Here is a 20,059-nt window from a genome sequence, read left to right on the forward strand (position 1 = left end):
GCCCCCCCCCCATTTGTCAGCTTTCTGTTCCATAGCTGACGTTACAGAGCCCCCCTCTCTGTTCACCAGTGGAGGTTTCTGTTCTCGCAGAGCTAGTCTGCTTCACTGCCAAACCTCTTGAAATATAGCCCTGAAAGGAAGATGGTGGATACTCTGTGCAGTGAATCATTTCACGTTAGATGTATAATAGGCACCTTTTTTTTTTTTCTGCAATCATATGGTAAGATCAGGAGGTCTCAAGGTAAAACACTTCAGTCCTGCACTGTGAAACTTACCTGCAAGTGCTAACTTGGGACTACGTCTGACACAACTGATTTCTGAGCTGTTTCTGAGTCTCTACTATTTATTACTCTTACACCACAGAAATGTTTCATTCACCATATGTGAATATGAACCACATACCAACAAGAACTGGAAGCTGAAGGCTGGTTATATTCAGTGCTGGACTGACAGGAATTTTTGATTTTTACATCAAGTCAGGGGCAGAAAAGTACCCTATTTCCATGGGAATGTTAAGAGTAGTACACCCAAAGAATTCAAGCTATGCCAATATGTCTAGCCTTTGTTCTCTGATCTGGTGTGTGCACTAATAATCAGGGAACACTCATTCTGGGCCCAGAGTGTCACTGTGCCATGTGTAATGAAACCTGCTCTCAGGCTGGCTATTCCAGCAAAAAGGAAGGGAACATATCTTCAACAAATTCAATACATATAGATATAATGGTGCATTATGCGTAGAAAATTAATGTATATCCTTGGTTTTCGGAAGTGTAAAAGCTCTATTGAGCCATGCTTGGGATGATCTGCCTAACTCCTTATTTTTGCTAGCTGTAATTGCACCACTATCTAAATGGGTCTATATCACTAACACTTCCTTACCACCATCCCAGGCTCTGTGTGCCCAAACAAGTCTATGTGATAGGGATATGTATCATCATTACATATTGACATAGAGCACAAAGTCATACAATACTTTTCCTTTTGCAAATGGTTTCATGCTTTGCTATGCACTTTTGACAGTACCACTTTTTCTCTGGCCACAGGGTTCTGGTCTATCTCTGTCATTCAAAATTTCTCAGCACCTTCAAAATCTCCCATTTATTTTAAGCAACTTGTCAAAGAAATCGTTCCCTTCTTTTTCTCACTGGGGTCTGTGTGTTTGATTGAAAAGGAGAGAAAATAACTGGTGTGAACACCACTATTGGTAAGATGCAGAACTGTTCATGTAACGTGTTTAAGGATTGCTATCTAAGACTTTGGGTGTCTTACAATGGGGAAAGAACCTGGTTCCCAGCTGGATATGATGCTTCTAGCTCTAAAAATATCTCAGCTTAGAAATACTATAATCTTACGGGGAAGCCAGCAAACATGGTCATATTTTAAATGCCAATTGCAGATTATTTTGATTTTTGGCTTTCAAGTTTGAGGAGTGCAAAAGAATACCCCCAAAACTAAAAAACTCTAAATCAGTGGCCCACAAACCTTGCTTAGCAGTGTGTGGCACTATGCAAGAAATGGGCTATAAGCAACATCATACTTTGGTTGTTTTGTCAGCCCTTGACCATAGCAGTATATTCCTGTCACCAAAAGCAATATCCCAGGCCATGTGCTGAGAACTGCTCTGAAGTGGTTATCAGATGGTTTGCTGTAAGTGTATGCAAAACAAGCTTGTTTATGCAAAACAAGCTTTCAGATGGAGTAAGAATTTCAAGATAGGTTCTCAAGTGATCCAATCACTCAAGACAATGGAGACAGAAGACATGCTGATTTATGCTAGCCTAAGAACAGTAGTCCTGTATCACAAGTAAAGTGAATAACAAGGGCAAAATCCCACTTTAAAAAAAAAATTCTTTTCACTGCACCTCAACAGGCTGGTATTAATACAGTCCTATGAAAGTGATGTTTCCTGAGTTTTTGATAAGCAGGATAAGATGCAGTAGTATCAGAAACACTCAGAAAAGAGTTGTTTCCGTGTATCAGATAAGATTTTATTCTCTAATTTACAGAAGAATGTTAGTAATAATTTACTTTGATACATGATTTTTATTTCCAACTCCTGTAAAGCTATAAATCCATGTAAAATAAAACAAAACATAGTCAACCCTTATAGAAAATTCCTGAACAAAGTTTCAATATACTTTATCTTGGTTTCACTTGTCATTTTAGGTCTTCAGTTCTAGTATCACAGTCCATACACCACACACCATCCCATTAGCAATCAGCCTGTCAGAGTAAAGATCTCTGTTACATCACATACACAGAAAAAATTATTCATGCAGGTGTACCTTGATTGTGCTTTTCATGAGCAATGAAATTGACTTTTGCATAGTGACAATCCTCTGGGATTTACAGGTTCATATTAGCTTCAACTACTGTGTATGTAAAAGAATCCAAAGTGGTAAAGCTATCAACAAAAGCAATGGTGTATGACCTGCCAGTTACACTGCTCTTGGTCCTTAAAGAAATGATCAGTATTGTACAGAAACTGAGTCCAGTAAGTTGCTTAGGAAACAAGTACCACTTGATACGGCATGAATTTCATTTGCAAGAGAAGAGCAAATGGGAGGGGCAAGTAATAGTCTCTTACTGGTTTACATCTTATGTAGGACTTAATTTGCTGGAGCTCATATTTGTTCATTCTGTGACTTACTGCATGGCATCCCCACAGGGTTAAAGACGCTAGAGATAAGAACTTACCCCAGATCATGACCTAGGCTGTACTTCATGAGTCAAAGACCTGCTGTATCTTTTAACAAAAGTCTTTTGTGTAGCTTGGGATCAACAGATCTTAGGTGTATGTTGAGGAAAGTCTTTAATGTGAAATTGAATTACAGATTCAAAAAATGGAAGGAAAAGGTTGTGTGAGACATGCAGAAGTGCTTTGATTGCAGACAATTGTTAGCAGCTCAATGGGGACTGGAGTGAAATGCAGAATGTCTGGCACCTAGAATTATGATGGAATGAAATCTACAGTCCTCTTATCAAATCATGAAAGCACCACAAAAAGCCCTATTTCCTTCAAAGTGATGGAATAAATTAGTTTAACAGCTATATAGACAGCAATTTTTGATTTCCTCAATTTTAGCTACATTGGCACTTAGACAGCTAGGAAATATCTACAGTATATGCATCCTTTGATAGGAAGGCAGGGTAGGGCAGAGCACAAGGAGTGATTACCTAGGGTAAGGGTAGCAAAACACTTATAAGACAGCACAAAACGTACACCAAGATTATGTCACTGTGTCTAAATCTCCTCCATGCTGTTAGTGTAAGATTCAGCTCTGAAAGCAGATTGCAGAAAACTGCTATTAAATTAATGGAGTGGCATTTGTCTGCATCAATTGATTGCAGGATTTGGTCTTCCTTTCTAAGCTCTCTTGGACAGAGAGTTGGTTTCCTAAATTTTTTATATTGGGTAATACATTCCAGAATACTGCTATAAACAACATCTGAGGGTTCTAAAACTGTTAGGTTGGAAGCTTTTGATGGAAAATGAAAATTGTTTTCTTTTTAAAGCCACTTAGCTTCAAACATCAGCCTTGGGTCTGGTATAACTGTATGCAAGTTTTAAGACTAAAATAGAAATCCACATAGTTTTAGCTGGATTTTTCTTAGCTGGAAGGACCTCACTACTTCAGAGAAGTCCTCCTCATTATTACCACCACCTTGACCAGGTGAGGGGACAACAGTGGGGAAAAAAGAAGTAGGAACCAAGACAGGAAAAAGAAATAAGTAAATTAACAGGGCATATGAACAAGTAGTGAAGGAGGAGAAAAGAAAGAATGGTGGAGGCAAGTGTTACGCCATGGCACAATGAAAAATGAAGAGAGGAGGGCCATTTATTTAACAGGAACTAAAAAAAAAAAATTACTGCTCATTTAAACTAACATGTAAACTGTGAAACAGTCCTTCTAGCTCAGAAATCAAACACCGTTCCTACATCAATTCTTTAGACAAAGGGAGATTACTGAAAAACGATCACCGAGACTCCTGACCTCTGTGATACCACCTATCAAACATGTTTTGATCCAGATTAAATATTTTGAGAATTAAAATTTGGTTTTCCTGTCAATAAGGAAACTTCACAGTGTACTTTTAATCTAACTTGCCATTTGTAGTTGTAAAATATATTTTCACATGAAAAAATATCTTAATAAAAGTAAACAAAAACCAAAGAAACCAACTGTGATCAGCATACAACAGCCAAAGCATAATCAGTGGAGTCTATTTGAAGAATGCAAAATATTTTACATGTTTATTTAAAAAGACACCAGTATTCTGTAATGCACTTTCTAACTCAAACAAGCTCCTTATGTCTTCTGGTAAACAACCATCCAGGTTAAAACTTAGTAATAGAGTTCAAGGAGAAGTGCTACCAATGGATATACGCAATACTCTAACTGCTGTTCAAGCAGAGTTTTTTTGGTAAGAACTAGGAGAATACAAGTTTGTATCTTACTGTAAAACAGATTACATCTGTCCATTTATTGGTGTGCTAGAAAGGGAGATTAAACTGCTTTCTGCACACATATAGTGCTATTACTTCAAGCCTTCTTGGAGAACAAATGGAGAACATGCAATGCTCCTCATCGTCTTTCACCTTCTTGCATGTCCACCCCAAATGTGCTTGTGTCAATATTCCTATTCTTTCCTTGCTGTCCTAAAACCTCAACTAGTCCTAGTGGGGAGGATAGGTCCCACAGTACTGCAGTGAGCATAAACACATTTTTTGTAACATATTTTGCCCCTGACTGATGCTTTCTCACTTTGTGCATGCAGGCCAAATGTTTCATGGAAACAATACTTGCTTAACAAGTGATCTGCCTCTATTTACAGATGCTAGAAAGTAGAAATTTCAGACATGTTTCTGTTCAGCAGCAATTACTATTTCTGAATGGAATAGTTTTGCTGACTTGAGAGTGTTTTTATAGAGCTGCATTACCCTCTACAGAAAGAGTGTTATTAATTCAATGGTATACCATGGAAATGGACTGAAGGCCAGTTAAGATGGCAAGGCACTTGTCCAGCAAATGCAAAAACACTGTTTCTACTTATCACAGAGAGCACTTGAAGAAGCAACTTACACTTTATGCGTATGTATGCATCAAAGCACATCTAAAGCAGTGCAAAATAGGTAAGACCAGGTGAGTGAATGAATCACAAAAGTGGAATTTGAAAACAGAAAATAAAATGAACGTAGTATGGAGTACACAGGTGTTGCAAATCAGTCCTAGAGGAAACTATAATAATCCTGGGAAAACAATTCAGAGTGCCAGGACAGAAAAAAAAAAACAAACTAAACCAAACAAACAGCCCAACCAAGAACAAAACTAACTGTGGAATAATCCCTCTCAAGAAGCTATATGCAGAACAAAACTTAGTAATACTGTCAGCATTTATCACTTTGCATCCAAGGATCTCTCTAAAATACCTTAATGTTTCATTCTCTCCTCCCACCCCATTTTGTGCTCATACTTGGTAATTTACAAACAGCTATGATCTGGAAGATATCTCATTCATGCAAATAAGTAAGTTTCAACAATATTATTATGCCAATTTCACAGATGAGATAGATGAAGCACACACTGGCTAAGCACCCAAGCCAATTCCTACTGAAATTAATGGCAAAATCCACATTCAGCTCAGGAACAGCAACATCAAGGCCCACCTTACAAAGCACTATATGGTAGAAAACTGCAAGAGTGCCCAAGAGTCATGATTATCCAGTAACTTCTTACCAATATGGTCTGTACCCCATTTCCAGGGAAATTAAAAATAAATACTTTGTAATTTTTATCTAATGAAGTACTAGATGGAAATGAAAATATCCTCAAGTTCTTCCATTTTTTTTGAAGCTAGAGCTTGCAAAATAGAGGATGCATCTTATCGTAGAGATGTCAAAGTCTGGTACAAGTATGCTCAGTCCTCAAGCCGTGGTAAGGGGAGCTCAGAAAGGATTTGAAGAGATTGTAAATTACCATTCTGAATTTGATTTGGGCATCCTCCTCTCCCTAATGTCTAGGGACATATTGTATCTATCCCCCATATGCCAGCATAAGGTCACTTTATCAACTAGTATTATTGATCACTCTTGCAGACATGGACAGTTCAGTGAAATCTTAAACAGGGCAATAAAACTGCCTTCAGAGCTGCTTTGAAGAATAGTGAATTAACCAGACAGACCAAGAGTCTGTCACTGGAAACAGAAGAACAGCTCTGGGTAGTAATACTAATCATGGTATTAACTTTTTGGTTGGACTTGATGATCATACAGGTCTTTTCCAACCTTAGTGATTCTGTGAACTTTGTAAATTTATTCTCACAGGTGAAAAAAGCAGCTAAGTAATACCCATGTTTGCTGTTGTTACACAGCAGACTCAAAGTACTGCTCTGCATTTTTATGTCCAAATTTGCCATTTTAAGACACCTCATGCTCATCAGGAGTAACTCTACACATTTTACATCATTACAAAAAAAAAAAACCCCAAAAGTAGTGTTTAGAGTAAGACCTTCTCTGTATAGTAAAATAACTATGCATCTTGATCTATGTTTTTAGCTTAACTTTGGCTACACACAGCTGTTTAGCTCTCTATGAAAAATTAAGTATGCTTCATGTAACTTCCACAACAAAGCTTCATAATCCTAACTCTATACATGAATGACTTGTATGTCCCCCATGCCTCAGAGTTAGAGTTCAAAAAGAGCTGGACCTTTCTTTCAAATATCTTTTAATTTCTCCAGATACACTTTATAAATACAGATAATTTGCATCACCATAAGGCATCAAGGGTCATTTGAGCAGGTAAAGAAATTAAGAGTTAAACACTTTCTTCTCTGGTTTCTTGAAGTTTAAGTCCTGTTTAAACTTTTTCTGCTTTGAGTTTGACCAGCTTCTTCCCAGCATTAGTCCCTATTATGACCTTTTACACTAAGTAAAAGATACAGTTGACACTGTCACAATTTATTGTTGGGGCTATGGATAAGAGTTCTCTCTTCAGGGCAAGGCTGAGGGATGTTGCTGTCATTCACTTGCAATTTTTTTCTGAACCCATCAGTTTTCTGATGATGCTGTATGAGTCCATAGCCCCACAGGGGAACATGCCATATGCACAGGAGATTTGTCCCTTACTGCCGCATATAATTCTGCATGAATGACCTCTTTTTTTTCTTAAGTTTATTACAATATGAATGTTAATTATAATTCTAATTTTTACTGCCTCTACAAGCAAAGCGATTCTTTCACCATTTCTTCACTTCAGACTTTGTTTCGAGACAAAAAAATAAACAACTACCTCCCATTTCCTCCTCCTATTTCATCACCTTCAAACATTCTCATAATAAATTTATTTGCAACAATGAACTTATCTCTTACAAGCAATGCAAGCACTTGAGTGTCATCCTCATTATTAACCCTGCCTTTCTTTTAAGAAAAGGATTTTAAAATTCTCATTCCTATAGCCTATACCAGAGCAGAAAAATGGTGACTAGTATAATAAATCCTTTTGAAATAAATGCATCAGTACAATAAATAAGTAACAAAATCTACAAACATGAGAAGATTTAAAGTAAGCTTCATGGGACTTGGAAGAAAGTTTGCACTTACAAAACATGACAAGATAAATATTTTCAGCTAATGACAAAAGACACAAATACATAAAGATGTCTTTGAAGAAAATCAGGGTCTGTATAAACATTTGGGAATATGTAGTGTTTACATTGTATATACACAGTTGGACATGCATATACCATGTATCCTGAAAAGAAAAATGCAAATTACAAGTCAAAGTTTGTTTATTAATGTTACCTACAGCTCTTCTTTGCATTGCCCTGATGATAATGACTCTGTTGATGACTATATATATCCAATACAGCATTACAATATTTTGAAGGTCACACCAATTTACATTGTCTTTTTATACTTCACTAAATATGTGGTTCAGTATCAATGCAATATGAGAAGTGTGTCATGTCTGTCATTCCCACCCCAACACTACTGCCTTTTGTTTCTTCTACTAGATGGGCACTGGACTGGTACATGAAACTTCTGTTTCTGTGCACCCGAGGGATAACTCTTATTCTAAGATGGTCTTTCTTGGGCCAATTTAGAGAGATTTCTAAGTAAACAATGTTGTACATGTAGGTCATACATGAGAATCTAGATAGGTCCACACTACATCCAGGTTGTAGAATACAGTTGAGAGTGTTTGCTGGTCTTCAGAGAGATTAGGACAATCTGTAACAAAGCCTGTTAGGACAACTATTGTACCAAATATAAATGAGTTGGATGTCACATCACAACATAAATTGGAAAGACAATTTTGAAAGTAATAGACAATTGCATCTAGAAACAGCTCATTCTGAAGCATACAAGAGAACAGGCTATTCTTGACTTTGCCTTAAGTAACTTTCTGAAATAATTCCTGTAAATAAGTATGATTGAACTGCTAAAGAAAAACCATAATATAATTAAATTTTATGTGTTTCGTGAGATCAAACTAAGCAGTAGTTTGTGACACTGAAATTCAGGAGCTGGATTTTTTTAAATGAGTAGGCTACAGCAGTTTCAAAGACAACAAAGTAAAAAGAATAGGAAACTAAAATCCATAGGAAGCAGCCTGGACACCACCCTGTTAGACAGTTGGGGAAAGATCTGAAAACTCTTGTATACCAAAACAACAAAAATGAAGTGAACAGGGCAGGTGCTGAAGAGGTTTAAACATAAAGTTTGTAGACCTTCAAGCCACTTTTTCTGAATGGAACTCAAATTATGGCAGCAAGTAAGATTCTAAACAACGGCTGGCTAGGAGGTTACAATTCCAATACAATTGCCAAAAATAAGAACAAAATATGGTAAAAACCAAACTTTGGAAGCTTAGCAGAATGCATGTGGGATGTCAGTACCCCCAGAGATCTTGCAGTGAGACAATCTTTTTTACTTGGTTCTTTAGACATGGTGAATACGAGATACCTGTATACAGAAGTGAAGTAGAAAGCAGCTTTTGAGGCATTCCCAAAGACAGACATCTCAAAAAGTATAAGAGCAGTGGGTGAAATAAGAGGAGGAATCAAATTGTTATAAGAATCACATGACTTTATCCAAGAGTTTTGAAAGAACTGACGAATGCAGTAACAAGACCTCTCAGACAATCTGTGAAACTCAGAGTTAATACCTTCATGATATGTAGACACCAGAAAGAAACTGTGTTTCTTGAAACACAGTTCTTGAAAGAACTGTGTTTCTCTAACTTCCCAACGTTCTTTGGAAAACTGGTAGATAATATCTGTAGAACTCCTCAAAGAGTAAGCATGTTCCTTCAGGTTAAGTCTGAACTGAGACATACATGGTCTACTATATGGATTCTAATTAAGGACTCATAGGTATGCTAACATTATAGTAAAATCTTATGCCAAGATTACTAAGATAAATAAAAAAATAATATATATTACCACTTCAAAGTATCTCCATCAGTCAGATGAGGTATCTGTGAATGGCTGAGACGTTGTCAAGAATAAATAGGTGGTCAAAAGTAGAGAGGGGAATACTTATTGCCCTCTTTCCTGCTATGAATTCTGGACGGCAATTTACATACGATCATAGGATAAGACTTCCAAATTAGTTGCATCATGTGCTTTCACATCTTCCTTTTAAGTTCTGTTGTTGTCCATTAAAGTGGATAGACTACTACTACAAGTTAGGAATAGAATACATGTGATAAAACCATTCGTTTGGGTCATTCATGTCTAGATGCAGTATGCCGAGTACTCATGCTGTTGTTAGTTCCTGCTACCTTTGGAGTCAGTCCATGGCTTACTCTTCCTCACGATGTATAATTCAGGACATATTTCTGTCAAATAATAGGGAAACTAAAATATTTACAGTGGGCTACAAAAAGGTCTGTTACACCTATCCCACTGAAGCCCTGTTTTGATCCTTCAAGAAAGACTAGTGCATTGCCTCTGAATTTGTACCTTTCAAAAAACACATCTACACTACTGTATCTTTGGAGGGGCTTCCTGTGGAACTATATTTAGCCTAGGTATCAGGAGCTCAGCTATAGCAGCATGAAACTCAGCATGCACTAATTAGTCAGGCTTCTCAGAAAACACTTGCAGGCCATACTGAGCTCTGCGATGCTGCAGCTTACTGCTGGTATTTTTAATACATGCTAGCCTAAAAGTTAGCTTAGTCTTCTTGTAACTGCAGTGTAGGAGAAGCTGCAAAAAGATGCATTTTGCCCTTGATTGCAGTTGTCAAGGTGCTTGAAAACAAGACATCAGGCAGTTGGGGATCAATATAGGATATACATATATACTATGTTATGTCATATCTTAATTATATCTTCTCTCTATATGTATATAGAGAGAATACATACCTGTACCACGTATAACATTGTACACACTTCTGGCTTTTTCTTTGCTTTGCTTCAGCTGGAAGTTGTATGTTATGCAGAAAACAACCGAATCATGAATAACAAAAGCATGTTATTTAATTCTCTTAGTGGAGACCAGAAATTATTATATACTGACTGTTCAAGGGTGTTATTTTTGTAAACAAGAAAGACACTAAATGAGCATAGAATTCATCATTAGGAAATGGTCTCTTATTCAATTAATACACATTCAAGAGAGCCCCATATGCATGGGCTCTAGTCAGTGAAGTACTGCAGGAAAATAGGAAGAGATCTCCCAGGGAGCAGCACACCCTGCTTTCTGTACCATATGCCTTCTAAATATGTTCCTCCGTGTCACCATACTCACAAGACAACTTGCTGATTCTTGGCAAACTGATTCTGATACATTAAAAACATATAATTCCTAAAGAATAGGCTTTGCTTATTAAAAAAAAAAAAACCAAACAAAAAAACTGAAAAACACCCTTACAGAAGTGGCCCATGAATTCTGGCAACAGATATATACTTTCAAAATTGAGGTGCTGTCCTTTACTTTATGGAGTAATTCCATCTAATGTCCCATTCCTTTCCAAGCTATAGCCTCAACAAGGTGCTGAAAACCAAAGCTTAAAAACTTCAAGAGATACTCCATGATGCATGAAACATATTAGTAGTATTTATTTGGATGAGGTACTACAGACAAGAGTTATAAATTTAAAGAGAGCATGACTTAGATTCAGAGAAACCATAAACTATTTTTTAATCCACATTTAGTATAACCTCAAAAAATTTAGTGAATTTTCAAGAAGAAAACTGTGGTATATTGCCCTTTTTTGTTTTGTATAAGGCTAGAGGAAGCCTGAAGAGTTCAAATAATTAATAAGCTGCTGGTAAGTCAAAGATGTTAACTAATATACTAAAACTGACATTTACAGTGTAAGTCTTCAATGCTGTTCTATGACGTTGTGCAACAAATTGGCAGGAATCTTTGTTCCTAAAAAGAGACTTTTAAAGGCCCTCCAAATAGCCACAGAATAAGGAACTGTTAATTAAGAGGAGATGAGGAGGTAGAGAATAGGGGAAGAAGAAATAAGTGATTTATACCAAATTCGAAGTATATTAACACATTTTAAGTGGTATGTGTGTGTTATAAAAAAGAATAAAATTAACTGAGGTGCAGTAAGGTTGGATAAAGGTAAAAGTAACAATAAATTAACATCTACAGGTGATAACTGAGATTAGAAATTCAAGAGTTGAAACATTAGCAATTACTATTAGAAATGCTTTGATAACTGAAGAGGTATCAGTTGATTGGAAACCAGTGATTTTTTTCAGTACTTAGAACAGCTTTCTTAAAATTATTTAAAATAGATACACATCTGCAAGTTCTGCATATGTTTACTATGGACTTCAGAAACACAAATTTCAGCTTGTGCGTTGCCTATTTGCTTCCTAAACTTAAAATGAGTGGGAACACTTTTCCCAATAACTCGGGGAACCTGAATTTCTAACTGCACAGCCCATGGATCTCCTAAGAACTGCTTGGATTTGGGGAAAACAAAATGTTCTGATGCTTAGTATTGCTTTGCCCAGCCATGAATCGCAGAATACTTTGTTCTGTTTTATCTGAACTTTTGCAGTCAGTGACATCCTAATTGCTAGCTGTCCTGAAGAGTGCTCTTAAACTCAGTTCTATGAATTGGCAAGTTTCATTGAGTCCAATGGGCAGAAATAATAAAGAAAAAAAAAAAAGAGTGTGTATAAATGTTCTGTATTATTCAAGAAACAGACTTCAAAACAGACACAATCATATAACTGCACATTATGTGATAGAATAAATATTTTTTACAATATGAAACAAGTCATTTTTAATACAGACCCTTTTCACAAATGGCTGTTTCAAAATATGAGCAGAAAAGTCCATCTGCAAGTAAGATAGATAAATCAGGGAATAGTGAATATTTGCTGGATAGATACGATTTATTTTCGCTGTGCTCAACAGAATCCATCAAAATCCATCACATACAATGTAGAAAAGATGGGATCTATGTTAAGAAGATTTTAGTGTTTAGAAGGCTCAGCATAAATCTTCTTGCAAAGTAAATCAAAAGCTAAGACATTGCATGTTATGGTAAAGGGACTCTAAGGAAAATTTTAGCTAAAACTTGACAGTGATTCTTGCCATAATATCATAACTCTCAGCAATTCATCATGTCAATTTTAAGAAATTCAACCATGTTATAAATCACAGATAAATGGAGCTGTCTTACTGTATATTCGTAACACCTCACATAATATGCAACACATTTTATTTATCTTGACTTAAATTATAAACAAACAAGGCTTTAGTTGTTCTAAAAAAATGTATAATAACAAAATATGCAGTGACCACTGATAGCATCAACAATATAGTGTGTTGCTTGAGAGTTTTTCTGGTTGGGGTTTTTTTTTCCCCATCTTTGAGGAGTAGCTTTCCGTTCCTCAGAAAAATATGCAACTGGACATTTGAATCTGAGGCTTTTGTTGTACATATACAGATAAATCTGCTGATTATTACACTCCTTTCAGTAAGTCTCCACCTACACTCATGGTCTGAAGATGCATCACATGGCACTTTTGCCACATATATTCACTGATATGCTGAGATCACATTGTATGTTATCAACATTGTGTTTTAAGTTGTGTCTTTGACGTCAGTGGGTCCCTGGCCTTAAGACTGGTCCCTTCTTCAGTACTCAGAATTTCTTAAGCAAAATTCTCATTCAAACATTTTAAGAAAGTTATCACCTTTAACAATAGACAATAATGTAAAAGACTTCCCTTTACACTGTTCGAAGAGATTGATATTTTAAGACATTTTTTAGATAAAAAAATGCTGTATTATGTGCAAGCTATTTGCACAGTCAATATTGCATTCCAGTTATTCCATGACGACACTAACACTCTGCATCTAATTTTTTCTTCCTCAAAATTTTGCTCAATTTAATCTGTGCAGATCTCTTTCTGGCTATTCACATTTAAAGATCCTTTTGAGACCATTTTGAAAATGCAGCCAGTAATGAGAGATGATTAATAGGCCTAGTAGTTTGCTATTAGCATATGGAAAAGTGAAACAGTTTCCATCTGCATACCTATTTTTATCCCTCTGTTTCTTCTCCTGCCCTTAAAGTAGAACTATAACATTAGGTAATCTGCCTTGTTAGGGCATTGGAAAAGCAATCTGAAGTGGGAAGACTCCTATGATTGCTGAGTGAGCCAGTCCAGAGAAGTAGTGGCTCATCTACCCATTATTATCTTTGTGCTATAGTCTATCATAGAATGAGCACTATAGTTGTGTTAACTGACAGCTTTGAATTTAGATTAGTATTTTTTTTTCAAATTCTTTGAGGTTATTTCAACACTTCAGGTAAATAATGATGCATACAAAGATGTCATATATTAACAGCAAGTACATTAATTGATAAGTAAGCATCTCTTCCAAGTTCATACATTTAACTTTTGGCTTTGATCCTATCACAAATAAAATGCATTTGACAATTACTAGTGAATATTCAATGCAGTACATCAGGCTCAATCTCCGGTATCTAAGGTTAAATATGCTAACATTTTCTTGTTCAGGATAATACAAAAAAAAGTAAACAAATCCATCTTCCATTGGAACTGTGCACTTTAATGTATGTTTTTATGACAAAGACCATCCAATGCTTAGGAGAATGAACAAATTCAAGAGTAGTGATAATCTGAAATTCCAAATAGGGTTAATGTCGGGTTCAACTTAGAAAAGACATTAATTATTCTTCACACTAGCAAAATTATAACCATTTCCACATTAAAACAGTAGGCATACCACAAAACCCAAACTTAATCAAATTCTGAAGTACTCCCTCTGATTTTCTTGTCTTTAGGTTGATCCCAGCAAAACTAGATAGCCAAGTTATTTTTTGCTGTAGAAAAACCTATATTAGCCAGACCAGATAGAAGATTTGGTAGGCAAACAAGAGAGCTTTTGGCAGGAAATTTTATTAAACTTATAAAGGGGGCAAGAATTCAAATTTGAACAACTGGTCATTGCCTGCCCTCGCTTTCCTGTTGTCTCCTTCCTAAAAGGGCAGAAAGGGTCCAAGGTATGATACAGTATCTGCAGAGGGGGTCTTTTCAGTGAGCTCCAAGAATATGCATCAATGGACTGAAGGAAGTTTCTGAATTCCCTTACTGTGTCCTGCTTGACCATGCCTGAGTCAGGCAGAGACATCCTCAAACCACACCTCAGCATCAGACCACTTTCGGTCAGAATAGCCGTAAGAACTTAGAGAAGTTTGACTTGTGTAGCCTTCGTACTTCCTACAAAACAATGTCTGCTCATTACTGTAAGTTATGCGTTTCAAATTAAAATATCTAATAACATTTCTTAAGTACAAGTATTTCTATGAATTTTAAGCCACTGTAGATTATTACTAGTCTGAGTATAACTTTGGAAAGAAAAGGGGAGGGAAGGCAGGTATCCTTTGTCCATTCTATTAGCAAGTTTCTGCATTTATTTTAATAGATTTTAATAATATATTCAAGAGGTATTTACAAAATTTGAGTCAAATATTTTTCTTAACATCAATCTAGCAATCAAGTGTGTGTGTTTTCAGGGAAATAAAAAGCCAGAAAACAACAAACAGAAAATAAAAACCATACACAACAGCCTGACCAATATTTCTTGCCTGGGAACATGAATAATAGTAATTAGACAAAACGGTACCAAACAGAAAGCTACTTCTAGAAAGTGTAGAGGGCTGGATTTTTCTTATATTGCAAATATAATACTGTGTCCAGAACAATATATATAGCACAAATACAATAACCTAAAAGCAGGCTTCAGAGTGACTTACTTATCAGAAAGGTAAGAAATGACTAGCAAGCAGCTACTGAAATTTTTCAGTATCTGAAATATATTTTAGTTAGTATGACGCAGTAAAAGAACTTGTCTAATTTCAGATAATAGTCAGATAAAACCATGCTTCATCTCAGAATCCCATAGACAAGGAATAGTATCTCCAATTTTATTCACCTCTTTCCTCTCGAAAAAATATTGGTATATTAAGCCAGTCACCATATATTTGCATTCTAACAATAGCTATCATCAAGTTTGGACTACAGGAAGCAACCCTGTCCTTTCTCACATAAATCCAGTCAGGCAAAAGATTTCGTTTCATTGAATTGGGCCTGTGAGCAGTCTAAACACAATCAAAACATTTATAGATGTTCATTGGTTTGAGGGTGTTCTTTTGTTTTGGTTTGTTTTTTTGTTGTTGTTGGGTTTTGTAACCACCACCAGCTGTTACAGCTGCTCTGTATCTACCGGTTTGTCCCAGTGATGTTTCCTAGGATGCAAATCTGAACTGATGCAAGTATGATCAGGCTGAGGATTTTACAGCTGACTTAATGGGGAGAAGACAACTGAAGTCAGGCATAACCTGCCACTTAGCACTATTCCTAATCCAGCTCATTTTTGCAAACTAGTGAGATGTTACAGGAGACAATTTCGCAGTCTAACTGTATATTCAAAACATCACCTATTAAGTATTGTTGCATCCTCACTGCTTCACACACTAGGGACTTGTTGCTACAAGCAGCACCTAATATCCTATGGAATAATTTCATAAAGAAGCTTGCTGTTTGAGAGCTGCATGGCACTGTGGCTTTTTATCTGGGGTATGTGTTTCAGCACCTCCCAAATCTCTAGCGATTAAACTTCACAAGTAAATCTTTGAGGTATGAATAAGGTGCCGCAACAAAGGAAAAGTGTTTTTAGGCATATAACTGTTCTTAAAAAACTTCCTGATGTCCAAATCCCATTGATTTCAAAATGAGTTAAGAGCCTAAACATCTTTAGAAATCAGGCCCGAGTGAGTTGCCACAGAACATAGATCAGGCAGTTCAACTAGGGTATGCCCAGTCCTATCTGCAACAGGGGCACAGTTTGCAATGCCACAAAATCTTAGAAACAGAGAACAACATTTTATGGAGAAAAGCTGAAGAGAGCAAGAATGAGTGGAGAAGGCAAGTCTAGAGACTGTCCAGGGGACAGGAAACAGAATGAATGAAACAGCTCGATACAAGCGAACCAGGCAGCAGCAGTTCCTGTCCTAATGCAGTACGCTAAGATTTCCTGCTAAGCTAATGATACCTGAGGGTGCTACTCCATATCAGAATCCAACTTTAAACATTTAAGTATCCATTGGAGAAAGCCCTAAGCAACATTCCAAGTCCTTGAGGTACCATTAGGGAATTCTCCACAGCATCAGGACTTCATCAAATTAGAAGTTTAGAAAACAAAGGTTATAAAGGTAATACTGCAAACCAAGTAAAGTTAAGTATTTGTTCAGTTTGCTAAATTTAACATATAGGCTGACTATTTCCAGGCAGATCTCAAGGCGGGGTGGGGCGGGGGGGGGTGGGGGGGGGAGTGCAAGCAATATTTTTATAGCTCTTACAATTGAAGGAAATAATTTGTTGGATGGATGGTATGAAGTTACTGATACTAATTTTTATAATATTGAATAAAGTTTCCATGAGAAAGACTGAATTGAGCAGCCTGAATCTTTATATGTAAAGCACCTAACTTTCTGAATAGAGAACTAGAAAATCATTGATGAAGTATTATGTAACATAACAGTAACTGAGATACTAATGTATCAAATATAGATACAGAACAAGAGAAAGAATGTTTCATTTATTTGTGTCCATGATAAAGACTGAGTAACATGAAAGATAAATTGGAAATTCTCACTGATGAGAAACAAATACCTGTATAATTGGTATTATTGGTGCTGGTCGTTAGTGGAATTGAAATCACTTATTATTATAATCCATTTAAATTAGTAAGCAGATGGAAATTCATCACTTGTTTCAGAGGTCCAAGAACCTCAAAATCATGGCTATAAATGCATATTTCATGCTCTAACAAGCCCAGGAAGGCTCATCCCTGAATCAGCCTACAAAGCAGGAAGAACAATTTCTTCAACACACATCTGGAACCTATGCGCTCAGCAGTGCGTTAGGAGAACTTCATTACGGAAGACAGGCCAATGATCTCATGCATCCAAAGTAATAAAATGTTATTAAGTTTTCAAAACACAGAAAACACTGCAACTTATGCTATTCTAGACTTTGGTGGTCATTTAGAGACTAATCATCCTGACCAATGTCTTTCAACATGAACAAACAGGCAAAACTCCCAATCTTCAGTGCTTAAAAAGGGTCTCTTTCCCTCAAAATAAAAAAATCCATTTTAAATTTTTTTTTTTATTTCAGGCCTCCAAGAAAAACTTAGGAAAATAAGATTGAAAAATCAAAGGTTTCTAAAGACCAGAATATCAAAAGTTCCAAATTTATGATAGTACTAGAAAGAGAAAACTTCATATGAGTGATCAGGTGAAGGTGGAAATTGGATTAATAAAAAGCAAAGGAGATAGTAAGTAATATAAATTAAAAGTTATGAAGCATGGAAAATTGATCAGATGAAGTAGAGATAGTGTCTTTAGCCCAGCAAGTCTTAAGATATTTAAGCATATTCTTATTTTTCAACTTTGATTTTAGGATTAGTGATACAGAAAACCTTTAATAAGTTCTATTCTTCATGTTTCAATAAGAAACATAGCCATCTCAATCCATTCTGTCTCTATTTGAATTTAGGATCCTCTCCCAGACAGTTGGACTTCTAAGATTAAGTTAATTCTGTCATTTTTAATTCGGAATAAATTTTGGAGGGGTTTTTTCCTCCTATGTACAATCATCCTTAGCATACCGTTCTAAATAATTTAGTGTAATTTCATGAAAAGTAGAGATCCCATATAAAGGAGAAAAAATAACTGTAGTATATATACAATACAAAATGATGTAATTCATAGCATAATAATTAGGGATACAATAAAAAAAAGTACAAATAGTAATGCTTTATAGAAAAAAAAAAACACCCCAAAGCAGGATAAGTTGTTGCAGAGGAAGATGACAAAATAATTTCTTGACAATGAATTATTAAGAAGGATGCTAAGGAAAGCTTACCAAGGATAAACATAAAAATCAGAAAACCTAGAAGAAAAAAAACAAAGCCATAAACAAACAAAAAACCTAAAGAGTATTAAAGGAGAGGTGGCAGAGGAAAGCTCTTGTCTGCTAGTGTTAATTTTCTAATAAATCATGGAAAACTGGAGAAACTCCAGAAGATTAGAAGACAGCCAATGTTGTGCCCATACTAAAAATGCCAAGAGGGTTGAATCAGGTAACCACAGGCCAGATGTCCAACTTCAGTTCTTGGCAAAATAACAGAAAGCTGCTGCAAAAGTCTGACAAATTAAAGTATAGAAAAATACTTAATTCCCAGCTACATGATCTTAGAGACAATTGGTCTGGACAAAAAACTTGATTTTATTCTTTCAAAAGATTACAAATTTGGGTGATGAAGGTAATTGCCTACATGTAATAAACTTAATTTTTGCGGGCATCAAAATTGAGTGCAATTCAGTATTGTACTCCATCCATGCAGAAAAACGTAGCTGAATGCTCTGGAGGGTTAGCCCTTGAATTCCTGGGTTTCCGGCTTTCAAAGAATGAGTGATATAGCTTCAGCAGAGACGAGAGATTGGGGCAGCCCTGCAGATATCTGTGTCTGGCTGTCTATGCTTAACATCTGACTGTCCAACTGGTGAGCAAACTTGTAAGAAATAAGAGGGGAGTTTTCTTCAGACCCCTTTTTCACAAATTAAATCATACTACAAACATTTGCATAGAAAATTATTTGATAAGAATATTTCAGATTCAGAGCTTTGCTCGGTATATTTTTGACCAGCTTGAAACAGGAAGGAAGAGGAGACTTCTGCGGGCACCACTGAAAACTCCGAAAGGGGAATTCTGCATCCAGCTTCAATATATGCATTACAAAAAAGTTTAAATATTTTTGCCCTATCCTGTCCACAGCAAAATGGAGCAAATTACTTACAGGGTAGACAAATTAAGTGCTTCTCTAGCTGCTTGTCTTGAAATAGAATGAGAGGTAGCCTGCTTGTTGTATTTAAGTATTCACTCACAATGAGAGAGGCACTAAGTACAAAAGAGTTCTTTAACGGGACAAGCAGTAATGGAAACCAATAGCTAAAAGCTACAGCCAGATAAACGCTAGCTAGAAATAAGACACAGTTAGCATGGAGATGGTTCACAGCATAGGATAATTTAGGCTGGAAGATGCCTCAGTGGTCATTTAGCCCAATCTCCTGCTAAAAGCAGGGTCAGCTCTGATGTCAGAGAGGATCACGCAGGGCTTTATCCAATCAGGTCTTGAAAACTTACGAAGGTGGGGACTGCAAAACCTCCTTGGGCAACCTGTTCCATTGCTATTAATTACTGTCAGGGTTGAGCATAGAGGTGAGGATGTACTTGAGCTATACACTGTTTTCTAAATTGAAAAAATGTCTACAATTACGAAAAAAAGTATTGAATCATTCAAGAATGAAAATGAAATGCCACTCCTAAGAAAGCAGTAGCTGAAAAATAAAGATAGTAAGTATATCTCTAAATGATATAGTAATTTTACTTTACACTCATTCTTTCTTCCCAATACAATCATATAAGCATCCTAGAGTAATCTGGGACATTAGCTCCTTGCAATGTGATATAAACTCTTC

This window comes from Gavia stellata, chromosome 16 (assembly GCF_030936135.1).
Source record: "Gavia stellata isolate bGavSte3 chromosome 16, bGavSte3.hap2, whole genome shotgun sequence".
Classification (NCBI taxonomy): Eukaryota; Metazoa; Chordata; class Aves; order Gaviiformes; family Gaviidae; genus Gavia; species Gavia stellata.